Source organism: Molothrus aeneus, chromosome 3, assembly GCF_037042795.1.
Source record: "Molothrus aeneus isolate 106 chromosome 3, BPBGC_Maene_1.0, whole genome shotgun sequence".
NCBI lineage: Eukaryota > Metazoa > Chordata > Aves > Passeriformes > Icteridae > Molothrus > Molothrus aeneus.
The window spans coordinates 76,683,091-76,701,653 of NC_089648.1; positions in this window are offsets into that span (position 1 = coordinate 76,683,091).

Sequence of the window (18,563 nt, forward strand, 5' to 3'; positions counted from 1 at the left end):
ATTAGGAAAACAAGGTGAAGAATTAGTTTGGGTTATGGAAACTCTGGGAAAGAAGCAACAATAAATTTTTTCCTTGATTTTAATGTCTAATAAGGGCTATCAAGAATTGTAGTCAAAAAATCACTCTTCGATAATTGTCCAATTTTGATGGAGATATATGTATTCACACCCACATTGATATTTCCTTTACTCTGCTTGACAACTTGCTTCAGAATCAGATTTAGTGAGCACATCTAAAATAATTTCAGTTAAAGAATTTCAGAGTCTTTACCTATCACCCTTACAGTGTTCATTCTTATGAAGGTTTCAAGAGCTTTGTTACATATTTGAGGCATTGCTCTCTGACCTGTTTAAGATGGATTACATGTTAGCATATGAACCAGTGAAAGAGTTTCAATTTTGTAATACTGCTCTGTGGAGTAAAGCTCTGAGTACCTGCATACTGAAGTATTCATGGAACACCAAAAAAAAATGCAAGAATTTTGTCTACATCTGGAAAAATGGCTGCCTGGAAAGTTGAATTAGTTGAATTTAACTGAGGTGGGATAAAATTTCCAAGAGCAACAGTAACTAATTTAGGTTATGCAAGTTAAAGCATCTGAACACAAGAAGTACAACAGGTCCAGTGTCAAATACCTTCTCTGACCTTGTTCCAGATTATTTTTTCTCGCAATGCTTCTAATTTCTGGATCTGCTTCACTGTATATAAATAGTTGACCCATTAGTTATCTTTTCCTGACCCAATACAGTGTCCAATTATTTTCTTTTTTTCTCTTGACCCAGAAGAAATCTTTTCCAGGGCTGCACACTGCTTATTCAGGGAGGGAAGATGCACATATCGAATCTTGCCAAAGTGGATTTTACAAAGTTGACACAGGTATTGAAAAAGAAAATAAATTAATGTAGAATGCAAAAAGGAAAAGTTAAGCCACAGCTCGATATGAGAGTGTGAGACTGTTTTCAGAGAGTTTTTTTGGGGCAAATAATGGCCTTAAAGCATATCAACTTCTACTGTGTATTTGTTCTAAAAGAGCAGATTTCCTGAAGCTGAACTTAAAACTTATGCTATTTTAGTACACAAGGGTCAATTCCACTTGACCATTTCTACTGCGTATGAATGGTTGGGAAGCAAAGGACATTACGTACAGGGGATGGTATGCTACTCAGGCAGGGAGTTTATGAAACAACCCCTAATCAAATCTTTAAAAGCAAATTAAAGAAGGGCTGAACATAGCTCAGTTTGCAATAACCTTTGCAGAATGTTTAGGAAAAAATCCATTTTATTTTTAGGCTTTATTCTCATTATAACTTCCCATAAATTTCTTCAAGGACTGGAAGGTGAGATAATAGCAAAATATAGTACACTAAATACCCCACCAAGTCTTTACTCCATTCTTTAAACCAAGTCTTGCTCCATTCACTCCAGTTCTAATGCTGCTGCTGTTACTGCAGTGTCTCAGTGCCTTCTAGTAACACACTAAACAACACATCCAACATCTGTCAAATGTTTGTGCTCTCTGTTTCTCTCCTCAGGGGAAGATGTGTGTTCAGCAGAGTGTTTTCTTTTCAAATTTATTTTTAATAAAATCTAAATGGCTGTGCTATTTGTTTGTTAGACAAGTCAAAGAAATATGACTTGCAGTCAGGACAGAGGGTACACAAGATGCTGTAGCCCACAGCTGCCTCTGGCAGAAGAAGCGCAATTTATGCCCAGGAGTGGGAAGAAGCTGTGGGTGGGTCCTGAGGGTGAAAAGGTGGGGAGTGCTTAAAAGGAGCTGTGACAAGGGCTTACTCATGCAAACTGTGAATGCAGGAAGGAGAGGGTGAGACTTTTTTTTTGCATCTTTTTTTGCTTGCATTCAAATTTTATGTTGAAAATGCAAATGCAGAAAAAAAGCTGAATTCCCTCATAGTGTCATCAGAGCCATTCATTACTTACTTTGCTGCTGCTGCTTCTCCCAAGCACCCCAGATTTGAAACAAGAGGGCTGTGGCAGTGATGCCTGTCACAGGCATCAGGAAGACTGGGAGGATATGTTTGCACATTTACTGCCTACACTCTTTTAATGTCCAGCTCAGGACAACCTTAAGAAATTCAAATATATCTCATACATGTATTTTAAATGGAGAGTAAGAGAAAGGGGAAAAAAAATTGCCAGGACCTTGCAGCCAGTGAGAACAGGGGTGCAAAGCTCTGTGTATTGAGAATTAAACACTATGCAATTAGAAGGTAAACTTACATGACTTTCAACAGTGTGCTCCATTAAGAGGGATTCTAAGAGACTCTTATGAAAAGCCAGGAGAGGCCAGCTCCATCCTCTTCCCAGTAGTAACAAGTGAATTTACCTTTGACTGGAATACATGCATTAATGGCAAATAAATAATTGCAGTAATTTATTCAGTGGGTTCTTCTATTCTTCTGAAATATGATTTTGTGCAACTGTTTCTCACTTAAGCTTTAAGAATAAACTCCTGTACCAGCTTTCATATGAATAGTATATCTAGTAAATTGTCCTTCCACTGTTGTAAAAAGACTTTAACTACAGCCTTGTAGCTAAACCAACCCAATTCTCAAGGAATATGCTTAAATAAACACTGCAAATAAAACATTAAGTTGTCTTCAGGTGATATTTTACTATCCTCTCTATCACAATCATCACTTTTGTTCATTCCATTGTTAGCTTTTTAACAGCTAAAACCAGCATGATTTAGAAAGTGAGACATCTCTTGAGCTGGAAAGAAGCAGAGTTACCAAACAAAGCTTTAAAAATATCATTGTTCTCTGGCTGCAGAGACACATGTGCATTTCCCTTGTTACAGACAAATGTTGTCTATAAAGGAGGATTTATTTTTCACTGTTCTAAAACATAAATTTAGTCTCAGTGCTCTAGTCCCCAAAACTCCCACACATTTCATTGGAAAATATACCTGAACAAAGACAGCAAGTTCTGTCCTTGGGGAGGCCAAGAGTAGATTTTTGTCTTAGATTTATACCAGCAGCATGTGGAGACAGAAAATATGCAATAAGTCAAAGAGATTTTACTTATCGGAGATTTAGACAACCATTTGTCAGTACTTAACTGTATTGCTGGATGACTCATTCCCATTTCTAATACCTAGGAATACAGGGCATGTGTGGGAACACAATGTCTGCATTGATTTTAATCTGGTCTCTTTTTGTACTGTCTACAAATAGCTCAAAACGAACCCAATCAGATAAGCAGAGCAGAAAATGATTGCAAAAACACATATAGTAAGCTGTTCACAGAGGCCTCAGAGAGGCCAAGGAACACACAAAACAGAAAACACCAAGGTAGCAAAGAACAACTCATGAAAGGATGCAGTTTCTCTATGCCATGATGAATAATTTAGGTCAGGAAAGGGATCGGGCAGGGAAAAGAAAGATTTTGATTTTAGGTGCAGGACCAGCAGCTGCCCTACTCGAAGCCTAGTGATAGCAACACATCCCTTTTAAGCTCTTCAGCTTTGGATTCCAAGCTTCATGTCAAAGTAGGAATCCATTATTTATACTTGACAGGTTGGAGAAGGCAGGCTCTCCTGCTATTGCACTAACAGTATTTAAAACATTCTGTGTGCTCTGGTCCTCACTGAACTCCCTTTCACAGATGCCTGCTGCAATTCTTGGCTCCAGGAGAGTGGGTGTGGTAGACTTCTGGGAAAGAATCTCCCTGTTATGGGAGAATTTTTCAGCTTTTGAATTTATTTCTGATACCAAATGAAACAAAAAATTGAAATTTTTGTTATTGTTTTGCAAGCTGTTTCTCTGAAAATAATTTGAATCAGGGAAATTCACAATTTTTTCAATGACAAGCTCTTTGTTTTCAGTCTTGACATTTGCTTTTTTGCTCCACCTTTTAGTGAAGATCAAGATTAAACACTCAAATAAAAGTATTAACCAAGCCAATCATTCTGTTTCAAAATTTTCTAAATAGGTTCTGTCAGTAAATTCAAAAGCTTCTGATATTGGAATATTCATCATAGATACATGCCTCCAGAGTATCTTCATAGCCTTGACAAGTCAAGGATGTCCAACAAAAATTCCTTTCCGGTCTAGCCCCTTAACACATATTTCTTCTGTCATCCTGAGGGTACCCTTTTGGGACCCAGGGTGGAAGGGGAGAAACAAACATGGGCTGTGGGATAACAGGCTCACCCCTAATCCAGAAGGGATGATAGGAGGAAGAAGCAGTCATAGAAGCTTATACAAGGCAGAGATGACAATCTATCTGATGTTAAAATAGTCAGAGTCAGAGTAGCATCTTTGACAACTCATATACAGCATCAATTCCTTTTTCCACATCAGAAGAAACTATAATGCCCTAAGGGTACTGCAATTACACTGATTTTACATCAAAATAAATCAGAGAACCGTCAAAATTGCTATTACAACAAGGATCAGTATTTCATCTTGCCTTCTCTGTGTGGCCATGTATCTGCCCTTCATTCTTTCTGATAGGCAACTTTCCTTTTTGAACCATTTCTCTGAACACAATTATGTGGAAAAATGGAGAGGCTCACAGAAGTTCCTGAGGCAGTGCAGCATACATTCCCATAGCTCAGAGGAGTCCTTAGCTACTGCAGAGAGCCAGAGCTACTGCATCTCCCTTTCCTGATCCTGGAGCAAGTTCTGCTTACAGCAACACAGGGCCCTCTCTGCCACATCCCAGGGCAGAGCACATCCTGCAGTTTGCCACCCTGGGACAAGTCTCATGTAATCCCATGTAGTTCACAGCAGGAGGAGTGCAGTCTGCAGAGAACAGCCACATAACTCATGCGTGCAGCTGCCCCCTGCATGCATTTTCTGAGATCATCCTAGCAGAGAGCTATGAGTTTCCTCCAATTTGCCAGACCAGATATGCAATATGCGCAAAACTAGGAAGAACAGTGTTGAAGTATTATATCAGAAATGTTCTTCCCAAAAAGAACACAGGAACAATAAGAAATATTAGGTCTCCAAAAGGAAGTGGGAGAGCAATTACATATTTGGAACTGTGGCAAGCCCAAGTAAAATTTGACTGTATTTTCCATCTAGGATGGAATCAGGTTTTTTAAAAGCTATTCTGAAGAGAGCGTAGGGTTTCACAGCCTGGAGGCTTTATGTCACCCTGTGTCCTGTGATGATGACTACCTCCCTGTTTACTTCAAACTGAGTGGAAAGTTGCTTATGTACCTCCTACACTTTTGCTAGCATCTTGATCCTTGTCTTCCAGCAGCCACAGGGAAAGATTATGAGATAAATAACCCCCAAAAAGAGAGAAAGAGGACTTCCTAACCCTATTCCTTGGAATAACTTGTCCTACAAGGGAAATTTATTTCCTTGATGGCAGAAAAGTGTTGTGGAATGCCTATGAGGAAATGGTTTCAAAACTCTAGTCCAAATTCATAGCAGATATCCCAAAGCTTTGTGTAACACCAGGGAAGCTCAGGGATTACCCAGAGCCTACTGGGTTTACTGGCAGTCTTGTATCTTCCTCCGCCAAGTGTGGATCTGTTGAAGCCACAATGATGGAGAAATACCTTAATCTTCTCTTTACAGGATAGTCATTTAACAGAAACCCTAATCTCATCTTGGACCACATTATATTCCTCTCATTAATTTATCCAGGTTAGACAGGTAACAGCAAGCTTTTCCTTCCTGCAAAGGACAGGGCAGGGAAGACACTGAAAGCCATCAGAATCTCATCTTCTGCACAGAGGGGTTCATTTGAGTCTGTGGAAACCCCATTGTACCCAGATCTCAAGGACAGGAAGGCTTGAGGGCCAGCAGGATGTCAGAAGAAGAAATTCAATAAAAAGCCACTTAAAAACCAATAATTCAAGAGTATAATCACCTTAGAAATCAACTACATGGAGCACATTGCTTGCCAAATAAAGAAAAAATGGGTTATTTATTGTTTTAGCAAGGATTTTTTATTATAGCAAATGCAAAGTTTAATTTATTCAAGTAATAAAGATAAGCAACAAGGAAACATCTGAGATTAAATAATCATCTTCTCCAAGAACTAAATTGCTGTTTTACTGAGTCTTTTCTTTAATTTTAAAAATGAAAGTTAATTTTAATTAAACAATTAAATATTGGACCTCACATTTTTTTGAACAGGCTGCTAGAAGTTGGTGGTTTTTTGCTGTTAGCTGTCAGCTGGAATAAGTATCCTAAGAATACCAAAGAAAAAGATATAAACACCCCTGACTTCAATCTGTACAATTTAAACTCAGGTTAGATAACTGCAAATGTGAGGCTTTTATTCCCCAACTCTGCACAAATACTCAAGTTTACTAAAAATAAATATTTCCTCTGATTTACATCTGTTTCGTTTTTTGTTTTTTCTGTTGAGCTTAGGGTTGATTCTCCACCCACACATGTAACAGCAGCTAACTCCCAATTAATTTTAAAAGAACTTTAGTAAAAAAAGTAGGCTGGAGAGGGAGTGAAGTTACTGAAAATTAAGTGTCTGGACTTCTCTAAGTATAAGGGTTTTTCCATCATGCTGGAAGGTAATTTGACTTCAGGAAAAAATATACAATACTTGACTGGTTTATAGATTCTGCTGATTCATTTTGCATGTAGAAACATGCCCACTCTCACCATTTGAACCAAACACTAGTTTGTTATGTTTCTTAAACAGTGTGAAATGGCAGGATTTATAAATCTGTAATAGTTGCCAAAACTAGATTAGGATCAACCTAGCACAGATGTAATATGACTTTCTATGGATGTAGGATCTCCAAATGACAGGAGACTTTCCTTTTAAGTGCTGAAATACAAGAAACTGAAAACCATGGGATTGGGAATAGTTCTGCTATACAACACTACACAAAATCATGGAGAGAATAAACAAGCAAACTGGCCCCCCTTAAAGCCCCACGACAGAGACATGGGTGCAGGGCATGTTGCTGCTGTCCCATCTGGCTTTCACAGTGCTTGCTCCAGCAGATGCATCCCTTTCTGCAAGTGCAGAGTGTACCCATCTCCTGGGGACCTTCCTCAGCTGTATAGCAGTGAGAGGGACTGGAAGCAATTCTCAAAGGAAGCAGTAGTTAAACAGAGCAACCCTGAGGGAGAGATGTCATAAGCTGCATCAAAATTCAAAAAATGTTTCAAGGAGATGATCCTGAAGCACTCACACTGAGCTCAGCTTCAGCGCAGGAGGAGAGCATTACCTCAGGCCTCCGTGTCACACCTAAGCAACTGAGGTAAAGCACATCTTTAGCTTTAAGCATTTAAAAGTTAAGTGTCTGCATTAAACCAGTAATGGTAAAGAGTGAGACATAGCCCAGGGTTCCCTTATCTCACTGGAACCAGAGTCCCAAATGCATGGATGGCTGCTCCACACTGGCCACAGCCTGGCTCTTTTCCTGGCACCTCACACACACAACATCACATACCTCCATGGGGTAAAGGCATGCAATCCTAAGGCTCAGCCTTCATCTGCCTTGTCTTTGTATCAGAAAGAAATTATTGTTTTATTCTATACATTTATTTTTAAACCATGTCACTTTTAACATACCAGGGCTAAATGGAGAGATCAAAACAATTTGTAGGGATGGTGTTCAGTCAAGACAGCATCCATGGTGCTGCAGCAGAACAAAGGGAAGCATGCAGGCAGAAAGGGCAGAGAAAAGCCTCAGAAAACCTGCAGTGCAGCAGGATGAGTAAACTAGCTAACGAAACACTTGATATCTTTGTACAGCAAGCCACAGCAAATGAGGCATGAAAGAGTAATCTGGACATGCACTTAGTGAAAGGAACAGACTGAAAAAGAAAAAAACAGTCATATAGCTTCAAGCTGTGATATTGAAAAAGAAATAATAAATTAAAAAGTTCGGGGTTAAAGAAAAAAATTAAGTGTATTTGTAAACTGTGAAAAAAACTGAAGTATGACTCTCTGTTTCTTCATTTCACGGAACTTAAAGACAGAAGAGACCTTTGTATCATCTATTTTGACTTCCTGAATAATACAGGCTTTTATATTTCTCTCCTCTTTTAATACTTAGGTTGCCTTTTCAGGTACAGTTAAACCAATGAAATGCTCAAGTGGATGAAAACAGGTACCCCTGATTAACTGTGTCATTGAACTACACTGTTAGGCTAAAGGACAGAAGGATTATTTCTGTCCTTCAGGGAATAAACAGTTCCACTCCACAGGCAGAGGACAGGGAAGACAATTCAGCTCATAACTGAGGCCATGCCAAGAAGATAATAATCCACACCACTGACTGAAAAACAAAACCAAAACCTATTAAAACAGCTGGATTTCCCAGTTGCAAAATTTGTATTTTCCCCAAAGCTTACTAGACTTTAAGTGCACAAAGAAAGCTCATCAGTATATGTACCTCCAGAGCAGGCTTCCTGTTTTTATCCTAACCTCTGCTTGCTCTTTCCATTTTCATTCTCAACAAATGGCCCCCCTCATCAGTTTTGGAGAAGTCAAGAGATAAGGTAAGCAAAAGTCTAAAATAAAAATGGTCTATTGTTCTTAAGGAAAAAGGAGAGGGAGAAAAAGAAAGAAAATATTCTTCTCTACTCTTACAGTCATAAAAGCCCTGAAGCATAAGATTTGATTAAAACCATATCTTTATTTAGAGCTGCAAATGCTGTGGGCATACCTAAGGCAATGCTTAACCCTCTGTTCCCTAAACGAGGCTCAGTGATTTCCACAGGGCTGCCTGAGTGCTGCAGCAGAGAAGACTCCAGCATGAAATATTACTGTGGAGAAAGAGCTGCAAATCCTGTAGTTACAAAGGGAGAAAACAGTGAAAAGGCTAAGTAAAGGTTTCGAAGTAAAAGAAGAAAAGAACAGGGGAATGTAAGGCACCTAAATACACAAAAGGCTAGCCAGTTTAATACTTAACATAAAAGATGACAGGAATTTGCCCAAAGTTGAATTCAAAGCCAGAAATGTATGTAAATCTCATTTTAACAACCTCAAACAGAGAATCCAACACCGTCTCGAATCCTCTATCTATTCACCCTCACCTGACATCTGGATTGAACACCAGTTCCCTGTGTTCAGAATTCCTTTGACACATACAAAGTTCACTACAGACAAGGTCATTTTCCTCTTACATAATACTCTCACATAACCCAACACAACATCAGTCTTTCAAGATAAGCCTTTAACACAGTTCTGATAGAGGTGGTTGTCTATGAAGGTATTATTCCTCCTTACTGACTAAGAGGGGGGGAAAAAAGAGAAAGAAAACTAGAAAAAGAATGTAAAGAACATCAATGTCTACCCGTGGACACAGTCTCATTATAGGATCTTCAGATCTACCAACTACCTGGCTGTCAGCCTACCAGCCTCTAAGCTGGCACCTCACACCACTGTGTATCATGAGACTATTATCATGATTTACTACAAGTTGTTATGTCTTCCTCAGTCTTGCGATTAATGATTTAAATAACAGTTACAGTTCTTCTATCTATCAGAGATATATATAACAAGTTTATCTGTTCTGAGGTACCTCACAATGGATTTCTTTCCTGATATGGGCTTTTTTTTTTTTTTTAAGTGTCCTATCATTGACTTCAAGTACGACAGGGTTTTCATTTGTCTTTTAAATAGCTTATTATTAAAGCAACAAGTTTTCTGGATTTTAAGGAGTCATCACTACTCACTTTCTTGGAAGGAAGGTTGTAAAATATCCTATCTTTTTTAGTACTGCCTACAAGAAGGTGATAATTTTACTACACCAACAATCATCTAAATTTTGAGGAAAATTGCCATTCTTAAAGCTGTAGATACATTAATAAAATTCTGTGCTATATTCTGCTCACATAAACAAGCAGAGAACACATGAGAGAAAAAGGTGATTTGTACAAAAGCAAACATCATGTGTTTAGGCCAGAGATACCCTTTTTGTCCACAAAAATAAAGTCTCATACTTATGATCTTGTGCAAAATGATGGATCTTGCATTAAGGAAAGACTGTATATTAGTATATAGTTTGCTCCTGGTCACATTGAACCTGCAGCAAATACAATCCAGGCTGGACTGTGTGAAATTATTGTGTCTATATGCTTGTAGCTGCCATATGCAGGCAAAGGCCACTTTTATGTTTATTTACAGTTTGTATCATCTTACCTCACCATTATCTGCATTGTTCTGCCCTGGCACAGATTCACTGCCTCTACCTGAAACACTCCAGGTTTATACAGGGGTGAGCATAGGAGAATCAGCTTTACAAGGTTGCCGAGGAAAGAATGTAATACCAGCACTTGCTGCCACATAAAGGAACTGAAAAAAGAACTTACCTGAAATACTGCAATAGATACAAGGGAAGAGAAAAGAGAAGAGAAAAGGTCCATTGCAGTGACTTGAAAACTAGCATAAAGACAAGGATTAAGCAGTGGTTTCCTAGGAAAAATAAGCAAGGGGCATAAACTGCTTAACCTAATCTCCTGACATAAAAAGGAAACAACGGCCAACTGACAGAGAACAAAAAAGGGGAAAGAGAAAACAAGGGTTTCTTTATTTTCTTTCATGTCTGTGGTTTATCAGATACTACACACCTTGAAGAGCAGTTTAATTGGATGAAGAGCTCTCTGTTATTATCCAACCACATAATCACATTAAAGTTTGACTTATTCACTTCAACCAGAACAAGTAGGTAGCAAAGGGTCAGGGAATTATGTAAATTGAAGCATGCATTTCTCCATGAACCCTGAAAGACTGACTTAAACTATACTAAATGCTTTTCATCTTCTTAAAAACGATTTTCCAAAAGTAAAACTCCAAAACAGATGTAATCAAACATGTGCTGTTGACTGTCCTCTCTTAAACAAATCAGCAAGTGATGTATGTCACCACAAAGCATGTTAGCTATTTTCAGCAGCTTTTCATGTGTATTATTAACTGATCTGTGGCTTATTTTAACTATATGTAACAGCAGCTGTGGGGTAAAGAATTTGATATGTCAACACCCAACAGAAAATGGTCTCCTGTGGCTTTTGTGAACGTCATGCAATGGCTACTCTGGACTGTAATTCTTCCCAATAAACATCTAATTCCCTCCAGTGTGCAGGCACAGAAAGGGGATGAAGCCTTGGTGAGAAGGGGAGATGAACACTTCCCTGCAAAGTGGCAGTGAAGAGAAAGGAGGCAGGAGGACAACTGAGAAGCAAAATGTACAGCAGAATGCCTAGTTCTCTCCACCAAATCTACCTAGTCACCAAATTATGATCTCTTCACATTCATAATTTAGTTTCTGTGCTTTTTTTTTGGCTGAACCCACACTTTTGTCAAGATGCAATTTAATACGAGCCTAACATTAACACCCATCGTTTCATCTTTACTTATGTGGCCACCAATTGCACTATTGACATCTGCTATGTGCAGATTGATGATCCTGGCCAGGCATGCCTTTATCACCATTTTAACTTATTTCATGCAACTTAGAAGATCCCAAACCATCAGAGTAGTGTGAGAACTTTTTTGTTTTTTCAGTGTGCAGTAACCGAAACTTGATATGCAGTAGTGAAAAGTGGAACATAAATGCAGTTGAAAATTGTGATCCTTTCCCTGTATTACTAAAACACCAGATTTCCTTACTAAATTTGAAAGTTTAATTAGAGATGAAGTTGTCTTTCTGCTATTGTTTTTGTGTTCACTGCCAGAATTATATATGAAGACCTTAACCGGCTCATTGAGATAGAGCTTTTCATTTTATTTTAAACTTCCTGCAATTCACCATAAAGATATATTCACTGTTTATCAGGAAATTGTCAAAGGGTCTGGGAATTCTTTTTATTCAGGGCAAAGGGCTGAATCTTCATGCACACTAGAGATACCAAGTAGCACTGGCACAGGAGTAGGGAAAGGACTGAAGTTGACTCACACTAAAGAGCTCTCACTGTCTCTCTCTACCCCCTTCCCTTCTCTCCTCCCCTCTCTCCAGTTTGGCAGACAAGAAGGTAGGCAAGCTGGAAGCTTTCAGTTCTGCCTGATAGTCTAACAAAATACCTAGTACAGATGCAGGGAGCCAACATAAAAGTGTGGTGTCTGATTAGATGAGATACCAGGAGCCAAGAAAAAGATTGCGGTGCCTGCTGAGTTGAAATGGAAGTCAGGTTGAAAGGAGGTGCTCCTCGCTCAGGCAGGCAGCACAGGCACTGGGGAAGAGCAGGAAGTGAAAGATGAAAAAATGTAGGGAATGATAATGTTTTAAAAGAAAACCCGAAGCAGATAGCAATTAGAAAGAAAAAATATAAAACAAAAAACCATCAATTGCAGACTCTAATCTTATTGCTAGGCATATAAGTATCACTAAAAGACACTTCAGGATGTATGGAAGTAGCAAGCTCCATTGAAGGCCAAAGAGGAATTTCAGACACTTACTGCCAGCGACAAGGCTGTACATATGGTTTAAAATATATGCATCTATTCTTGAACCCCTCCCTGAACAAAGCTATTGCATTACCAAGCTCAACATTCCTGCCATCTGTAGAATAGAAAAGAACAAAACAGAAAGAATAGTTCGGTTGGAAGGGACCTACAACAAACATGTAGTCTGATTACAAAGTACATCAGCTTTTTCACGAGTTATAAAATATGACAAAGGTATTAATAAGCCTAGAATTTTACCCAGCTTGCTGTAGTGTCTTCCTTCCTCCCTGATGCACAAAAATTGGTGGGGATACTAAAACCAGAAAATGGGTGAGCAAGAAAAGTAGGACTGAAAATGTCACTGGGGTTAGCAGAGAGAGTGAATCCTTTAAATAGAAAGAGGTATACGGAGTCAAGGAGAAGTTCTTAATCAAAAAAGAACTAAGCACACTACCCCCACTGAAGTGATTTGTCTTTGCTCCTCAATGCTATTACTCGCGCTGGCTGTTCCATTTAATTACGCTTAGCATTTGTGGGAGCCAGAAGTGGGTGGTGGGCAGGAAGACACAGGAGTGCCTGTAATGCAGCAAGTGACTGATCATTTCAGGATCCTCCATGACCTCCTCTGTCCCTCTTAAGTGGGAGGGTGAGAGCAAGCAATAAAAGGACAAGCCATTTTTCCTCTTTTTCAGTATTATGCATTCCACATTTCTAGACTTCCTTTAACTCCCACTAGACACTTGAAAAAATCACAATCTTAAACACCAGGCTTTAAGAAATTTTAATTTAATTTTCTTTAAAAATAAATATTTGAAAAATAATTCAAAAATGTTTGCAATCATGCAGATGAATCTTGATCAAATCACTGTTCAATTCCTAGTCCCTGTGTAATTACTTGCGTAAAACACCTCTTGTGAATAGCAAGTAAATCATTAGTGATTAGATTTTTTTGATTGTTTTGAAGAGACCCAGCTGCTGTCTTTATGTCAAACATCCATAAGGCACCAGTGATTAAACAGCATGGTATTTTTGCATGTCAGACATCACATGCTTGGATATTAATCACGCCTAGTGCTTTTCAGATGTGAATTGTGAAACATCTCAGTGAAAAACAGTTATAGTCCCTCTTTACAGACTGGGAAGCCGAGGCACAGGCCAAGTGACTTGCTCATCTCATACAGCAGATCTGAGGTCACAGCCCAGATTCCAGCAGGGGAAAATTTCCCTTTGTTTCTTGACTTTTCATTCACCTTTCATTTTCCAATTCAAGTGCCAAGACAAAGAAAAAATCTGGATCATTTGATGATAAAGAAGACAAAATCCCCAAATGATGACACAAAAAAAAACCCCAACACCCTAAGAAAAGGCCAAGCATATTGCCAAGATTAGAATTCAATTCAAATTAGAAAAAAACTGCTAGTCTTGTGTAATGTTTTTTTTTTTCAAAAAGAAAATATACCAAAGCTTTTTCCAGAATAAACAGCTCTTCATTTGCCCTAAATCAACAGAAAAATAGCTCTCCTGTCCAAAAATTGTCATATTGAAGCATAGCTCTATCATCATTACTGAGATATATATGTAGAAAGAGAAAGGGAAGCATGAGGATTTCTTTGCTTAATTGTGATAGCAGCAAGAACTGTTTAGTATATCTGCAAGACATGTTTTCTGCATAAAATATGGTGGCTTTGCAAGTGATTCTCAGAAGTAATTTTTCACTGTTTATATATAAAAATATACATATGAAACGTTCATTGAAGCATATATATGTTTCATAAGCCAAATGGAACAACAGCTGTATATCATTACCAAAGTGAGAAATTTTGTGTCAGCTGTGTAGAGGGCAGAGTTATTTATAAGATACCCTAAATATACAGTTGAGTTTCCTACTGAACTCAAAAAAAGGTACAAAAGCTACTCATAAAGCTGAGTCAGTGACTGTAAAAAGATGAGTTTGTGGAGCAGTGCTGAGCTGGACCAGAGAGATCGTGGTGACATTTAGTGGTTACAATACCACTGGAACAGCAACCAACTCCTCCAGAGGAAGTGGTATTGTGCTTACTCAAATTTTCTACCCTCCCTCAGGTTCCTGAATTCGCAATCTGAAAGTCTTAAGCAGGCTTAAATCCGGAGACAATAATGCTCCTCCACTTCCTTGCGCAGGAAGCTTTAAATTAGAAGGATGGATTATTTTAATTGCTACTGATGGCTTCTCTGCTTGAGCTATTGGTAAACATCTATGGCAAAACATATGCATGCTGAAGTAATAGTTGTATCAGACCATGGTGTTTTGCAGCCACTGCATTATAAACTTTGCACCCAACATAATCAATAAAGAATATAAGTGGAAATCTTCATCAAGAACTTGTAGGCAGCAGTAGCTTTAAGTCCTAATGTTAGTAAACTGCCCACTAAGTTAACCAGCATGTATCATCAGTAAGCAAGCCTTGAAGATATGGGAAAAGCTCTGAATTGCTGCAAATGCAAGTCAGTGACCCCTTAGTGCTAAAAATCTGTTTCAATGATTTCTGTTTCTGCATCCTTCTGACAGTCAAATCCTTATGTTAGTGCTCCTATAAATTAGAAAATAGAGAAAAGTTCAAGCTCAAATTCTGGATCCAAATGTGTTTGGATTATGATTTTTTTCAGGTTCTTTAAATGAGAATTTGGGTCAACACTGATGTTATCAAGAAATATTTAGTAGAATTTAAAAGCACCGTTCCTTACTATGGGGATAACAAATCATATCCTCCAGTGCAGGAGAGCTGCATAATAGGGGAAAATATCCTGCAATCATCTCTGAGTCTTGCAAGGCCCTTTGCTCATGGCAACCCTTTTCCAGGCTTTTCCAGACTGTCCCATGCACCACAGAAGGGAACAGGGCATTTACTCCATCCCCATCTTCACCAGCAACTAGCATGGCTGCCTGCCTGAACTCTTCCAGAATCTTGCTGCTACCATGCCAGATGCCATACAGCATGTGCTCCCTTTTTAATCTTCAACTACCCCAGCCTCCATGGACAAGCCTGAGAAGACGCAAAGGACAGGAGAAGAAGAGAGAACAAGATGAGAGCTCCTGTGGCCCAAGAGGAAGTCAGAATCAGTAAAAGCTTTCCCATTAGTTTCAGCAGAGGATGCAGCTGATTCTTCTTTGCCTCCCTTTTCTGAGAGACTGCACCTCACTTCCTCAAGCCCTCAGCATCCAACTGCCTTTCAGACCTGGGCTCCCTAGGCCTTCTTTCATCTGGGGGCAAGGAGTCAGCCCTACCTTGAAGTGCATGTTCCCAAGCCATAGCTTGTAATAGTGAACGGCACCAAGCTCCTCCATGAAAGTTTTACTCCCTTAGGGATGGAAAGAAGGGTAGGTTTCACTGTTTCTATTTTACAGAGGGAAAAATTTAGGTTCTAAAAAAGTCATTCAGTGAATAGGAACAGAGAGATTCTTGGGGCTTACTGGCCACAGCTGAGGTGTCTTAGGGTCCTATTTCACTTTCAGTTTGCCTTTACAGCAAGGCATGCATGCAGCATATAAGCTACACATCTGAGTGAGCACCTATTTGTTCCACCTCATGATTTTATGTCAGTTAAATTTCAAACAATGTGGTGCTGCATACAGGGATGCTGATCAAGGGCTGTATAAATTGCAGTGCTCTTCCACCCACCCTAACATGCAAACTGCTGTGTGAAGGCAAGAGGATTGCAGTGCACACGTGCACAAGTCCCAGCAGACAACTGAGTGCAAACACAGCAGATGGTGACAAGGCAGTAGCAGCAAAGAGGTAAAACTGTCAAATTTAAAGCTAAGCCTAAAAGCATCTCTACCATGCTTTTATTCTCAGTGATGCTGAATTCCCCAAAGTTCTAATATACGGTTTTAAAGCGGGTAAAGAAGGAAATAGTGGCTCTTTGTTAAGTGGTGGGGTTCAGAGTTTGCTCTAGCTGGGCAGCAGCTGTCCCTTCTGAGCCAGCCAGGGTGAGTGTGCCAGCACCATGGTGTGCTGGGACCACAGCTCAGGAGGAAGGGTTCAGTTGTGCTTCCTCCCCTCAGCCACTCCTCAGGCCAGAAGCTGGACAGACCCAGAGCTTTATAAGGGAGGAGGACATACTCAGGATAGGTGTAAAACACAGCTGATAACCCCCTTGGCCAGAACAGTGGGCAAACAGCTACTTGGTTAGGGGTTTATGCAGCTATGAAACACCACATGGAAAATCAGGGTGTTCCAGATAGTCCTGTGCTAAATAAAATACAAACCCAGATAAAAGAAACATGGGAATGTGTACAATTTCAGTTATCTTCATCCGTTTTCCAGCTAACCACTTAATCACAGAACTAAATAATTGATATTTATGGATTTGTTGTAAGGGGAGGCTGTCACAGAAAAATTGTCTTCAGCCTTATTACCAAATATTCTGGAAAAGACAGGAAGTAAGTCCTAATCTAATAGTGCTGTTGCCTGATGCCAATAATTATGTACCCAATATGAGAGCTAAATTACTGGGATTTATCCGTTTTATCAGAAAAATATTAGATTAGCTTGTGTTTTCAGCTAAGCAACATTGCTTTTAATTTTTATATTCTTGTTCAATCTCTTTGGTAATTTTGCAAAGGATTAAAAGATTTTGCTTGGCTAAACTAGTTCTGGTTGCATTACTATCCCAAATGAGCAGATTTCACTCTTGTTTTGGTGTAGTTACTGCTTCCAGGGTAAGAGAGCTTGCTCATGGGAACTCCTGGGTAAAGAGCCAATATGACCAACACAGATCCCTTCCCCAAACACTACATGTGTCAGGTTTAACAGCTTTTTCTATTCCTTTCTTCTTTACAAGGCCTGACAGTGAGCTTGGGTTTGAACAGCTCATAACCCCAGTTGCACCCATATTGCCTGTAAGGACTGAGTTTGATCTTACACAGGAAGTTTTCCCAGTCTATGCCTGAAAAATGAGTTTCCTCACCCCAAGGCTCAGCCAGGGTGGAAGGCAGCACAGAGACTGTGGGGACACAGAGGAGCTAAAATAACAACATAGACATTCCCACTGACATGGGAATATGCTTCCTTCAAGCTATATTAACACAGCATTTGGATCATGAGTCAGCCTCTTTTTCCTCTAATCTCCTCCCCTTAAAATGTGGCTTAAAAGGTGTAAATACATACATATGCACACACACACACTTATACACACACAAATTCTTGAACAATAAAGTTGTTATCTTCTTAACCTACTACCTTTTAGAACTATTAAGCTTTTCCTTATGTTTTCTTGACTAAAAGGGGTCTATTCCTCATTGGAAAAAAACAAATCAGCATTTTTGCATAAATTCCTGAATCCAGAATTTGAGCAAAATTAATATGCTACAATGAAAAAAAACCCCTAAATATGGGTTTATGTGCTGTATTGGATTGTGTTCAGCCTGTTATGAATGCAAACCATCAGTGCCATACCTTCCAAAATAGGGAAGACACAGGGGCCCATCCTGTAGAGTAGCGATAATAAAGGAAATTTTGCACCACAAGCTGGAGTTAAAACAAATTCCAGTGAAAAAATCCTGGCCATTAGAAGCCAGTGAGGAATCTGCCATCAGCTGTCCAGAAAGAACGTCACTTTTGCAGTTAAATGTAGTCAGCTTGATGTATTTTATTATCATTTATCATTTTAAAACTTTTGCACTGGTAGTTCATTCATCTAAGATGAGAATTAAAGGTTTTCAGTTAAGGGAAGTAAAAATATTAACACTATTTTAAATCACTATAGAAAAACAATGAAAAGCTATTAAAAACCATATTAAAGCAAATAGTTTAAATTAAAATTGAGAGCTCATAGATGTTTTGCATGTTAAAGTTGCCCTATTAGGAGCCAGAAAAAAATTACTCTATCCTTCCTGCTTATCTACATCTATTCATTTTCATAGCACAAATCCCTTTGTAACACATTTTTCCCTCTAGTGGCCCAACTACTTAGAGTCTTTAGTGGTCATTATTTTCTAAAAACACTGCAGGAGTTTTAATCCTCCAGACATGTAAGACTTCACATAAAAGACTAGAAATGTCCTACAGAACACAAACAAGTCACTTTTATATAAAGGCAGCCCAGACTAGATTAAATCTCTGGCACAAGAAGCTGAGTATATAACTATTAAAGTAAACATCCATTTAGGTTATATATTAAGCCTTTTTATCACTTGCTGTATTATAAGAAACAATAAACTATTATAGCATGATTG